We start from the raw sequence: 13,714 nt of genomic DNA on the forward strand, positions 1-13,714 counted from the left end.
CCCCTCCCTCCCTCCCTGCCCCCCACCAACATGAACTGCTCACTCGCTCCCAGCACTACAGGGAACTGTGCTAGATTCCCTCACTAGAAATGTGTTAACCTCACCCTCCCGCCTTCCCACTGGCAGGAGGACGGCAGGACTGCTTGCCACCGTGTGCCTTCTCGGCCAGTTTCAATCCAATGTTTAAATGCGGAATTTGCACATTCAAATGTCAGACTGAATTCGGAAGAACGCACAGGTAAAAACTGCTCCTCTTCTCCTGCCAGAGGAAGGGAAGGAGGAGGATCAGATTCATGAAAAATGTGTTTTGGTTTGCCATGAGGATGGAGAAAACTTGAAAGTGTACTGTGACATTAAAAAGGTTGGGAAGCACTGCCCTAAGTTACATAACACAGCATCTCTTACAGTGAAAGAGCCATGATGAGCAGGAAGTAACAGAATAATCAGAATATGGACAAAACAAACGGCTTTTAAAAGCTGAAAAAAAAAATCTATGGATACTGCATTCCTGCTTCCTGTCTGATGGGTAACATTTATAGATGCACTTATGGTGGTAAGAGCCTCTTATCCCAAATCGAGAGCACATATGAGAACCATAAAACTGAGCACATTTTTTTTTTTTTTTGGACTGGCCGAATTCTCCTGCTCCTTTCGGGCCTCCAGCTTAATCAGAATTAGCCTTAATTTGGCTGTAGTACCAGGATCCTTCATTCATCGCTACCTGAGGTTTTGATTCTACTTTGTATTCCATTCCCAATTCAGCCCAGTCACTGCAGCTGAGGGTCCACACCCCAGGCTCCTCCTGGGACCCAGGGAAGGTGGGCCCTAGCCGATCATTAGGTGCTTCCCCCTCTGCCCAAGGGCCGTGACTGGTGCTTCTGCAGCATCTCCAGCCGGCCCAGGGAGTAGCGCCCTGCCCCGGGCATCAAGCCCAGCTGCTCCAAATGTGAGCACACAGCACGCCCACTGAGCCACTGGGCCAGCCCTGAAGCTGGGCACTTTTGACATTTCAGTTTGCATGCCAGCTCTTCCCCCCCCCCCCAGACGTGGCTCCATATCGATGCTCTTGCATATTATTCATGTCAATAAATGAAAAATCTACTCGTGGTAGTGAAAAGGGACCAGCACAGAGGGTCACAGTTGCCAACAGTGACTAGTGCCAGGAGTGTTGTTAGCCAGGGGACAGCGTTGGCCTGACCAGGGTAACAGCACCAATGGGAGTAGAGGCCCCTTTAAAATGTACAAAAGAAAATGCAGCCCAGGGAAAGGAGAGAGAGAGAGAGAGAGAGGGCAAACAGAGGGTCTGCCTCCCATGGAGGAGCTGAGTGTGGGGCCAGCGCTGATTCTGAAGCTTCTGTCGCTGTAGCAGAGGAACAGGCACTGACTGAGAGCAGCGTGGCTGGAGGCGCCATCACCGTAGCAGATACAGGAGGAGGGATGACTGAAGCAGTGGGGAGCATTGAGGAGCTCCCACTCCTGGTTACAGGCTCGTGGGGGGGGGGAGGAAAGAAGTGTATGAGGGAAGCAACACAGAGCTTGGGGAAGCTCCCATCGGCGTGGGCCAGCGGTGATGAAACTTTTGACGTGAGATCTGGAAACAGGGCCCAGGTCTTACTAAGGATTCTATCCCAGGGGTACAATTGAAAAAAAACAAACAAACAAGACTAGGCTAGACGTGAGAGGGCCAAGGGAAAGCCTCTCACAGCATTTTCATTTTAAAACAAGTGTTTTAAAGGGAGTTAAACACCAAGGCTGAGTGGTGCCGCATAGATGACATGTCCTATCATGTCATTCATGCCTATGGAACAGAGGAAACTATCGCTAGGGATGCTAGGTGTTTAGGTTCCTTGGGGCCACACTGGAGGCCTAATGCCAGGTTAAGGAAACAAGTTGTTTGCTTGAAACTGGAGAGGCAAGGAACACTTAAGAAATCATCCTTTAAATTCAACAATCAGATTGGAAGGGACCCAGTGATTTTTAAATGGAATTATTAAAATGTGAACATTATTGGGAGGTTCCTTGATTACAATGAAGCCATAAAAAAAAAAAAAAAAGAGTTGAAAAGATGGAACTACTTTGGTGAGGTCACATCTGAGCAATAATTCCTGAAATGATTTGATTTATAGTTGGGGAAACGCAGTCTGAGAATACAAGAAGCAGGGGAGGGAGGCACAGAGAAATAGCCTTGATTCATGTTACTGGAGAAAAATTCCTTGAGAGTTTAGCAGAGGTCATTAGAAAGACGTCACACAAAGGGGAAAACCGTTTTCACCATTTTTTTTTAGAATAAGTGAGATCTTTTAAATCCTGAAGTAAGGAATGATTGAAAGAAATTAAAATAATAATCTTTTCCTTTCAACTTAAAGTAAGAAGATCACAAGAAAGGCAGTTAAAAGTAAAAAAAAAAAAATAGTGGCGAAGAGCCACAGACATGTACTTCTCCTTTTTAGGTGTGTGACTGCAGTAATTCTGTTTGAGGAAAGTTGAGAGAAAACTTCGAGCAATATTAAGTAGAAGCAGACTAACTAGAAAGGAGAACAGGAGCACTGCTCTGGTTACAGTATATTGGTGCTACAGGGAATCTGGAGTGATTGTTCAGAGTGAAAACCGCTGGAAGCATCCATGGCCCAGAATCTGGGATAAAGCACTGCTGAGAGCACGCTCTACAATCCAGAAAAGCAGTTAGCGGGAAATTTGGAGGAAAAGAAAATGAAAACTGGTTCTAAGTTACAATACTAGAAATACAGGAAGAAGCACCTTAGGCTCAATATTAGACTGAGAGCTAATGTGAAGCACCAATAAGAATTATAAGTCCAAATGGAAATGAAAGTCATTTCAGAAAGATATTTATGTAACTGCTTAAATAGGGAAAATTGTCTAATTTGATTTCCAACAAAATTCTCCTGAAAACTTGCCCTCTAATGAGGGAGGCATGAGAATATAAGTGTGAAATTAAGTGGTGATACTTTAAAAGGAAAATATATTGCCCTCCGACACTAGAACAGAGAGAGTGAGAGTGAAAAGGTGAACTAAAACATTACTTGAGTTCTGTGACTGCTTTTTTTTTTAATCTTGTTAAACTTCTCTCAGAAAATTAAGGAAGCAAACCAAAGAGGTTAGAGAGTTACCGCTGTTATATTTTCTTTAGATAGAAAATTCACAACACAAAGTTCATTGGTTATTTTTTTTTCAGGAAACAGGCAGACATGGATTGCAGAAGAAGGTTTGCTTGAGGGAGATAGTTTCTCTTTTTGTGCTTCTAAAAAGACAGAGTAGTAGGAACGGCATATTCTTCAAAGAAGAGGACATTGCAGAAGAAACTAGAAAAAGATTCCAGACTAGAAGGCACCCATTGTACAGAACTACAAAGAGCTAAATGTGCATCAGCACATCACAAAAAGGCCGATGTAATAAAGTGCGTGTAAAAAAACGTGTGTCCTAACTGGGCGCCCATTTTTTTTACCGTGCGCACCTTCATCTCTCTTGGGTGCTCGATGCAATAGGCAAATAAGCCGCTGTGCTAAAAAGGACCTGCTAGGGATAAATTGTGTGTCTCTAGTGCGTCCATGGCATTGGGCACATCCACAGGTTAGGAAAATGGATGCTCGTGAATTGAGCATATATTTTCCTAACATGACCGCCCTCGAGACTTTTTTTCCTTTCATTTTGCTGCTTTCTGTGGTTCCTCCTATTGAGTATAACAATGACATTAAGTTGGAGGAACCACAGACAAGCAGTATTTTCTGCTTTTCTATTCAGGTCTTGGGGCACCTTAAATCTTAACACCAGCTCCGGGGCTGGTGCTAATTTTTTGAGGGTTAAAAGTTGCGTGTTGGCGCAGGTTTTTTTTTTCATTGGGAGTACTAGCTAATAGGCTTATCAACATGGCATTTGCATGTGATGAGCGTTACTAGCTATGCGTAGGTTTGGACGTGCATTTTTGGATGCGCTAATCCCTTATTACATCAGGGGTTATAGAAGTGTACCTCCAACTATGGGTTAACCTGTGTGCTAGCCTGAGCGCACAATACTGCATTGGCCTTAAAGGCAAAGAGAGACAGAATAAAATAACAGAGAAACAGAGAATCATTTCAAGAATACATCTGAGAAACAGAGTATAAATAGTGCAAATAAAACACAACAGATGGAGAGCAAAAGAATTCTCATACTTACCAGAGAAATCCGGATGCGTAGAGTTCTGATAAACAACGACAACCACAAACACTTAATTCCGATCACAATTCAGAAATGTTAGAAAGACTTTCATACCAAAAGAGGTTAGAAAGGAAAAGAACTTATCTGATTGGTAGTTTCATTCCACAGTCTTGTAAGCAGAAGTGAAAAGAAAGGTTTACTGGACAAAAAGCATAAGATGTTTAGTGTTTTTAACTATTTATGGTTAGAAATGGGAAAACACTTTCAAAAATAATTGACAGGCCTTTTACTGTGTTACTTAATTCTCTGAAAGCATCTGTTTTTTGTTTTGTTTTTTTACTTTATATTTATTAATTCTAACGTAATACAAAGCACCATAGATTTTTGCAGAAATGTAGTGGGAAAAGCAAATAACTCTAAACAATAAACATAATACAATAGTAATTCCAAAAACATCCCACAAATTAGCCCACAATATGATAAGGGGAGGAGAAAGACTATATGTGAGACAGAAAACTGAATAAAGAAACATGACTATATCCCACACAAAATAATTTTTCTAGGACTTAACATGGGGAGGAAGAAGACAATGATTTCCTAGAGTCAATAAAGACTCATAACTGTTCTGGGAGAAAGAAGACCTAACACTCTCTGTTAATAACCTACTTACAGGGGTATCTAAGAACGAACAAAGCTCCTAGAGCACGTACCTCCTGTCTTAGAGCAAGGAACCTCTTTCTTTTTTCCTGAATTACTCTGGCAGATCAGGATAAGTCGTCCCCTCGCCCTACAAAAAAAATATTCATATTCCTAAAATACATCTTCATAACTAAACTTAAGTCCTCTCCGATACAAAAGAAACCAACAATGTAGCACGTTCAACTATTTCAGGACTAGAGTTTTGAAGAAAATCTGTTACATTCAGCATATCCCAGAGTTTAAAGAGGCCTGGGCTCGCTGAGCTCTTACCCAAGAAGACAAAGGTCAAAAGGAAACCTTATTCAGTGAAGGAAAATTGTCCTCAAGTATAGGCAGGACTTCTAGAAAATACTTTTTAAGAATAAGTCAAGGTGGTTCACTCATCATCCTTGGAATATTCAGTAAACGTAAGTTCAACTGTCTAACTCGATTTTCCAAAAATTCCACATGACTTGATAGGGCCCCTTACTCCTCGATTAAGGTAGCACTAACTGACTGAAACTTCGTCACTTCATTCTCCAAAAACAAAATCTTAGTATCACGCTCCTTCCAAAATGTATTGTGGTTGGGGACTAAAGACTCAATCTTTTCAGAGAAAGTCTTAACCTTCCTTTAAGAAGAAGACAGAGACTTCCCAAGAGCAGAGCTGTAGCCTTGGCCATTGGTCACCATCCAGTAGGGACGCCGTCACCTGAACACTATCGACCTCCAGCTTCCTCCTCCCGCCTTCCGCTCTGGCAGTAAAGATCAACACGGCCTGCAGAGCCTTAAAAACGACCTCCTGCTCCTTCCTCCCGCCAGGGCAATGAAGAGCAGGAGGTGTATTGGTGTTTAGGGCCTGGTGTAATATTTGCAATTTTGCTTATTCATAGGTAGGATTGAATGCTGGCAGCTAGTGCTGTTTTGGAATGGGAGGTTTAGTATATTGTAATTGTAATTCCATTTACTTGTGGCTTTCGGAGGGCCAAGCCTACATCTAACATGTGCTACCATAGACCTAATACCATATTGGTTCCAAGTGCCTTTTTTCTTTGACTTGTTTTGCAGGGTTTTCTAGTTAGCGCCACAGCAATGCACGTAAATATAATATACATGTTGCTGTACGTGATATGTTACCTCAGAATGTTCTTTTTCATGTAAAATCTGAATAATCTTTAATTGTGTGTGGGAGGGCGTGACGCCTAGTGGTTAGATTGGGGGCCCATGACTGCAGGAAACCCTGGCCCCCAGCCCAGGACGGACACTGCATTGGAGTAAATAAAGTTGAGAGGGGAAAAAAAAGATCCCCGGGAGTTGTGAACGAAGGCTCCTGGCACCAGGAACTCTGGACCGGTTCTGATTGAGCTGGAAGCCCAAAGGAGCCAGAGGAAACTGCTGGGTGAAAATACAACTCAAAGCCCCCTCCATTTTAACAGTCTCCTAGCTTAAGGTATCGTATGTGGTGCTCGGGTTGAGGGCGCACTTTTTCGCTTGGCCATAGGTGCCGCATGGCCTGGCCACGGCTCTGTCCCAAGACACCCAATAAGATCCCATATGGAATCCAAAGTTACCTCCACCGGCTTAATCAAGATGAAAGGGGTCTCACCAAAGGGGACCAGGCCCATTGGACTGCAGCCAGGTTAGGAACCTCATCTTCCAATAAGAGAGAAAATTGCTGCTGCTCCAAAAAAAAAAAAGAAAGCCCTCTGGACCCCCCAAAGGCCTTGGTGTAGAAGAGTCTACCACAGATAACGATTTGACAGCAGCTCCCCTCCTGCACAGAAACTCCGAGGATGTCAGCATGCAGTGCCGTTCACAGCTCACTAGGGGGAGCCGCATCTCTCTGTGGGCAGTGGACGGACCGAGAGAAATCTCATCCCCAGGTGATTCTGACACTCCCTCGCATGGAATCACAATGGGGCTTTGCCAGCTTCCCCGTAGCAGGAGACTTTTGGACAAAACATGAAATAGGCTTCTGGCCAGGGAGCAGGGGGTCTCTTGGAGAGAAAACCCCTCGCTTTCCCTTTCCATTTCGATGGCATGATGAAAGCAAATTCTCACAGCAACCAAGTAAGCCAGCATATGCCTGGATCCGAGCCGTGCCGCCATCTTGACTCCTCCCAAGCATCTGAGTTTTAATCCTACCAGCAGGCCCTTTTAATTATGCATTATAGTAAAATAAAATTTTAAACTAAAATCTAGCCAGAGTGCGTAAAATCAGCACCAAAACCCACACATTAATATTAATTATTTATATTCGTAACCTTTGCTTTCCCTTTCTGTCTCCAGGAGCTGAGACTGGTTTGGGTATAGGACTCACTTCATCTATGGAAAACCAGTAGGCAGGGAGGGCACCCCATAGGATATCACACTCTAGGGAGAAACCCTGCACTGGGGCCGATGTAATAAAACCTACACTAACAACCAAGTTAAATTTTAGCGCAGGTTTTACTTAATGCACGTGTTAAAAAAAACAGGGTTCCTTGCAGGATGCAGTAAGCTAATGGGATAGAAATCAAACAGAAGTTAAAAATGTACCCCAAAATGTGAAAAATCCATACTAATGTGCTTGAAGTTAGAAGTTGTGACTAAAATGACCTTGCATGCAAGATTGTACAGGGTATCCGGATTTGGGAACAATCTTGCATGCAAGGCCATTTGGGCAAAGCATGCCAAATGAAAACTAAGGCTAAACTTTCTAGGGAGGGCACCTACAGCCAAACAGTTTGCATTTTGGTGCTGTGCATTTCGAACGGCTGTAGTTGCCTGTTCCAGAGAGTTTCTCTTTTGATTTCACTCAGCATGCCTTGCTCAAACGGCCTTACATGCAAGAATTGCCCTACTTGGGTTGACCACTGCCAGTCTTGCGTGCAAGGCCATTTTGGTTACACTCCTTACAACTTCAAGCACTTACCTCCTTACTCCTGTGTTTTATTGACTCCTTGGCCTGAGCTGGAGTAAAAGTTAATTCGCATTTCTGGTGGCCATGATATTCTATGGCTGTACCCATGAGGTAGCATTTAACTATTTCTATCACACTGGGCACAGCAATAGAGTTTATTCCGTCTCAGATCCAGGAGTTAAATTTCAAACGTAAGCTCTCTGAGAAAGATACCAGGATCTCTTTGTTTTCAGCTGAACAGTATGTGCATAATGCTAAAGTATATACTGTTCAGCTGTTGGTGCCCACTCAGAAAGCCTATGCTTTCTTCATCTAGTTGTAGGTGCCTTTCCTAGAGAGCTTATTCTTTTATTTTACTTGCCATTCCTTGTCAAAATAGCCTTGAATGAGAGAATGTGCCCACTAGTTGGGATGGACCCAAAAAAACAAAGCGGTAGCCGATCCAGTTGGCTGTATAGCAGTAAGAACAAAGAGAATCGGTAGTTGAAAACGCCCTTTATTAAATGATGCCCGACTCTGGCCGAGTTTTGCTCTTTTTCTCAGAGCTGCCTCAGGGGCAATCAATTGGAGAAGGGCTGATATCTATAAGATAATTGCCACATAAATATATGCAAGTTCATCAAATACCTGTAGGATCACAATTTGTGTCAAGTTTGCAGCCTTCTGCACCGATTGATGTGAATGGTGCTGTTTGACGGCACTCGCTGCAGACCTCGATTTGATCGGTGCAGAAGGCTGCAAACTTGACACAAATTGTGATTCTACAGGTATTTGATGAACTTGCATATATTTATGTGGCAATTATCTTATAGATATCAGCCCTTCTCCAATTGATTGCCCCTGAAGCAGCTCTGAGAAAAAGAGCGAAACTCGGCAAGAGTCGGGCATCATTTAATAAAGGGCGTTTTCAACTACCGATTCTCTTTGTTCTTACTGCTATACAACCCACTAGTTGGGATGCACAGCACCAATCTCACATGCAATGCCAGTTTAGCAAGGCATGGCAAGAAAAATCAAAGCATAAGCTCTCTGGGGTAGGCACCCTCAGCTGAACAGTATGCACTTTGGTGCTGTGCATCTAGTTTTGGCATCCTGTTCAGCTGTAGGTATGCTCCCCCTTCCCCCCCGGAGAGTTTATGCTTTGTTAAGCTAGCTGTAGGTGCCAGTCCCAGTGAGCTTATGCTTTGGTTTTACTTGCCATACCCTGCCAAAATGGCCTTAGACGCAAGAATTTTCTCTCTGGGGCAGGCACCATCAGCTGAACAGTAGGCACTTTGGCCTCTGATTTGGCATCGTGTTCAGCTGAGAATGCCTCCCCAGACAGTTTATGCGTTCTTAAGCTAGCTTAGGGGCCCACTCAAAAGAGTTGATGCTTTGATTTTACTTGGCAGTCTCTGCCAAAATGGCCTTGGATGCAAGAATTTACTCTCTGGAATGGGCACTTACAGCGAGCTGAACAATGTGTAAGCTCCCTGGGGTGAGCATCAACAGTTAAACCGCACACCAAAGACAGGACGCACAGCGCCGGTGTACTGTCCGGCCGTAGGTGCCCACCCCAGGGAGCTTACACTGGAAATTAAACTCCTGGCTCCATGGTAGAGTAAACTAACATTTCTGGTGGCCAAAGTTATTCTATGGTTGTGCCCAGTCTGGTAGAAGCAGCTGGTCACTATCACACTGGGTACAGCAACAGAATAACATGGCCACAAGAAACGAGAGTTAAGCTTTATTCCTGCTCTGACCCAGAGTTACATTTCCCGTGTTAAGAAAATGTGCTTTAAGCTGTCTGCCATTTAACCTGGGTAATTTTCAAATTTAATCCCTCAAATCAAGTACGGGATTTAGATGGATGAGAACCTCTCAATGAAAATGCACATCAGTAAATTAATCTAGATAGGTTACACCAAGTTACGTATCCTACATCGGTTGAAACCACGATTGACTCTTGCAGACTTCCGTGCTGTACAGCAAACTGTAATCTTCTCAGACCTTGACTACTGCAGCTCCCTACTACTAGGTCTACCAGCTAAGCCACTTAAAACCACTACAGCTATTGCAAAATGCTACAGCTAGAGTATTAATAGGGACTAGGAAATATGAACACATTACACCAGCGCTGATATCACTGCATTGGCTACCAGTACAATTCAGAATCTACCCTAAGGTATTAACAGTAATATTCAACATCGTTCATGACAATAACACTGGACTATTAGGAGTGACCCTACAACCTTACAATCCTCAACGAACGCTAAGATTTCAAAATAAAGAACCTTTGTCTATTCCCACATTACAGTGCACACATCTGACACAAATAAGAGATTGAGTGTTTCCCATAGCAGGTCCAAAGCTCTGGAACTCTCTGCCTGAGGCGCTGCATATTTTTCCAGGCAGAAAGAAATTGGAAAAATTAGTTAAAAACTTGGCTGTTCAGGAATGCATATAATTTAACCTAGAGACATTAGAAAATACAGCATCACAAAATAAGAAGGAGAAAAGGTATTAATCGAACCATGAAGTATAAATCACACAACAGAATGAAAGATCCTCAAAATAGCACACTGACGAAGATGTGAATACCATAACTTTGCATTTTCATTATCCAAACTCCCTGCCTTTTGTAATAGACCAAGGTGAATATATAATAGAAAATTGGATTTGATAAATTTTCTTTTAGATAAATGCCGACCTTCGTATACCACCTCTGTAACCTAACCATATTTGTCTATGAATTGTGTTATAATTATGAATGTCACTTTGCAAACCATTGTGATCTATATTTGGAACGACAGTATACAAAATGTCTAAACATATAAAATAAATAAATAATGCACCCCCCTGCATTGCTGGGGAATAGCGAATGGCTTCTTTTACATGGGATTTGCATGAACCTGAGCTAATTTTAGCACTGTTACTCCTGGTTTACCGTGCAGGTTTTAGCAGTTAAAATCCCTGTTAAATACTAGTTTTAAATTACTGCTGAAAAAGGCATGCTAAACCGGAGTAAAAGCCTGCCCTGACTTTAACATGCTTTATTACATAGGTCCCACTGAGAGACAACCAACAGCCACCATCACAGGCAGTGTGGGTAGGTATCCCTAGCCTTGGGGCACAGTCCACATTAGCCATTAAAATGAAGGAAATGAATAAATAACATTATATGTGCAGAATATGCACAAGTTTTCCTGTCACATGGTTTCTGAAGTTTAATCTGACATTAATAACTTGTACCTCAAACTTACTTCTGTTAACACAAGGCCTCTGCTGAGAAAGATGCTGGCTGAGGCCTAGAAGATGAGTTGTGACAGGTATAAGAAGTTGCCTTGCAGTGTCCACAATCCAATGCTATAGATGAAGGATGGACAACGACAGCCATTAAGATAAGTTGGGGGGTTTTTTTTTCATATTTTACCTGTGAGCATGGCTTGGGCGGACAACGACAGCCACTAAGATAAGTCGTTTTTTTCTATATTTCACCTGTGAGCATAGGTTTTATGCCGGAAGAAGATGACCGGTCATTAGAAAAAAATTGGTTATTGCCGCCATTTATGAAATAAGATATTCCCGTAAATCAGCTAATTTTCAGCCATTAAGAGGACAATTTACATGGGAAATAGTAAAAAAAAAAAAAAAAATTTTAAATCACTTTGGCGCACATTTCATAAAAAATAAATTCAAAAGCACTAGGTAGGAGGTGAACCGTTAATGATTAAAAATTGGTACATTACATGGTGGTAATGACTTTGAAAAAACTTATGAAACGTTCCACCCTTTCCTTAAAAAATTTTCTCTTGGTGTTTTGGTGTACATCATAGACTTTTAAAAAAGTTATTTGTAAAATTATATAAAAGGGAGTAATTTTTCCCATAGCGAGTAATAAATAAAAATACAAATAAATTCATATATGGGATATTTTTGGAGTTGGGAAAGGTGAAGACTTGGCACGATAGCAAATAAAACGTTTTAATTAGCTGAGAGGGACAATGAGCTTTTACAAAGAGCCACTGCACAGAAATAAAATTGGCTGTACGAAATAAATGAGTTGATTCCAGCATCACAATGCTGTGAATCATGAAGTATGTATGCACATGCACACATGTATCACACATGCATTTCAAAATTAGACCAATTTTGTAAAATTGCTTGGGGTGCAGTTTTAGTAACATCCAAGAAGTGATGAACACAAGACATCCCAAGACAGCTGATGGCTCAGAGGTTCTTGAAATTAAATATATCTGAAGCAGGAAGCCTGCGAAGGAGTCATTTGGACCCTTAGATAATAGAGGAGTTAAAGAAGTGCTCAGGGAAGATAAGGCCATTTTGGAAAAACTAAATTAATTCTTTGCTTCTGTGTTTACTGATGAGGATGTTGGGGAGATACCTTTTCTGGAGACAGTTTTCAAGGGTGACAATTCAGATGAACTGAACCAAATCACAGTGAAGATGTAGTAGGCAGATTGACAAACTGAAGAGTAGTAAATCACCTGGACCAGATGGTATATACCCCAGGGTTCTAAAAGAACGAAAAAATGAAATTTAGACTTATTACAAGTAATTTGTAACCTATCATTAAAATCATCAGTTGTACCTAATGACTGGAAGGTGACCAATGTAACCCTGATATTTAAAAAGGGCTGCAGACTTGATCCGGGAAACTATAGACCAGTGAGCCTGACTTTAGTAATGAGAAAAATCATGGAAAGTATTATAAAGAATAAAATCACAGAACATATAGTTAGACATGGTTTAATGGGACACAGCCAGCATGGATTTACCCAAGGGAAGTCTTGCCTCACAAATCTGCTACATTTTTTTGAAGGGGTGAATAAATATGTGGATAATGGTGAACTGGTAGATGTTGTGTATTTGGATTTTCAGAAGGCATTTGACAAAGTCCCTCATGAGAGGCTTCTAAGAAAATTAAAACATGGGATAGGAGACAATGTCCTTTTGTGGATTGCAAACTGGTTAAAAGATAGGAAACAGAGAACAGGATTAAATGGTCCAACAATGGAAAAAGGTAAACAGTGGAGTGCCTCAGGGATCTGTACTGTACTTTTTAATTGCTACGATCGGTGGCCTGTGGGTTGCCCCACAGACTGCTGCTCTTATCTCCAGGTCCAGTCCTGACACATGCGACAGGATGCCACTAGTGATCCCAGGCCAAGCTGGCCGCTCCTGGATGCGGCGATATGCTGCCAATGACTCCAACGCAGTGTACCCCCTTAGGCGCGTACGTGTGTCTCTTCTCAACATTTAAAGGGACCGCAGGAAATTCTCCACAGTCTCTATAGATGATGTCAGTGCTAAAGCCCTATAAAAGGGCAACATTCCAATCTCAACTCACTTCAACAACAGGTCAACTACTTCCAAGTAGTGTGAGTTGCTCCTGTGTCTGTCTTCAGACGTGGGCTGGTAAAGGCAAAACTCCAGCAGGACCTCTGCCTTGTCTGAGTCTGCCAGCCGACAGTGGGGACCTGCAGGGCTCTTCCCTGCAGATTGTGCCAACACTACCTCAGTCCAAGGGTCCACGATTACAACATTAATATATTTATACATGATCTGGAAAGGGATACGAGTGAAGCAATCAAATTTGCAGATGACACAAAATTATTCAGAGTAGTTAAATCACAAGCTATGAGAGGACCTTGCAAGACTGGAAGATTGAGTCCATATGGCAGATGAAATATAATGTGGACAAATGCAAGGTGATGCATTTAGGGAAAAATAACCTTTGCTATAGTTACATGATGTTAGGTTTACCACCAAGGAAAAAGATCTAGGCATCACAGTTGATATTACATTGAAAATGTCAGCTCAGTGTGCTATGTTGTTCAAAAAAGCAAACAGAATGTTAGGAATAATTAGGAAGAGAATGGCAAGTATAACGGAGATTGTCATAATGCCTCTGTATTGCTCCATGGTGGGACTGCACCTTGAATACTGTATGCAATTCTGGTCGCCACATCTCAAAAAAGA

Source organism: Rhinatrema bivittatum, chromosome 3 (assembly GCF_901001135.1).
Source record: "Rhinatrema bivittatum chromosome 3, aRhiBiv1.1, whole genome shotgun sequence".
Lineage (NCBI taxonomy): Eukaryota > Metazoa > Chordata > Amphibia > Gymnophiona > Rhinatrematidae > Rhinatrema > Rhinatrema bivittatum.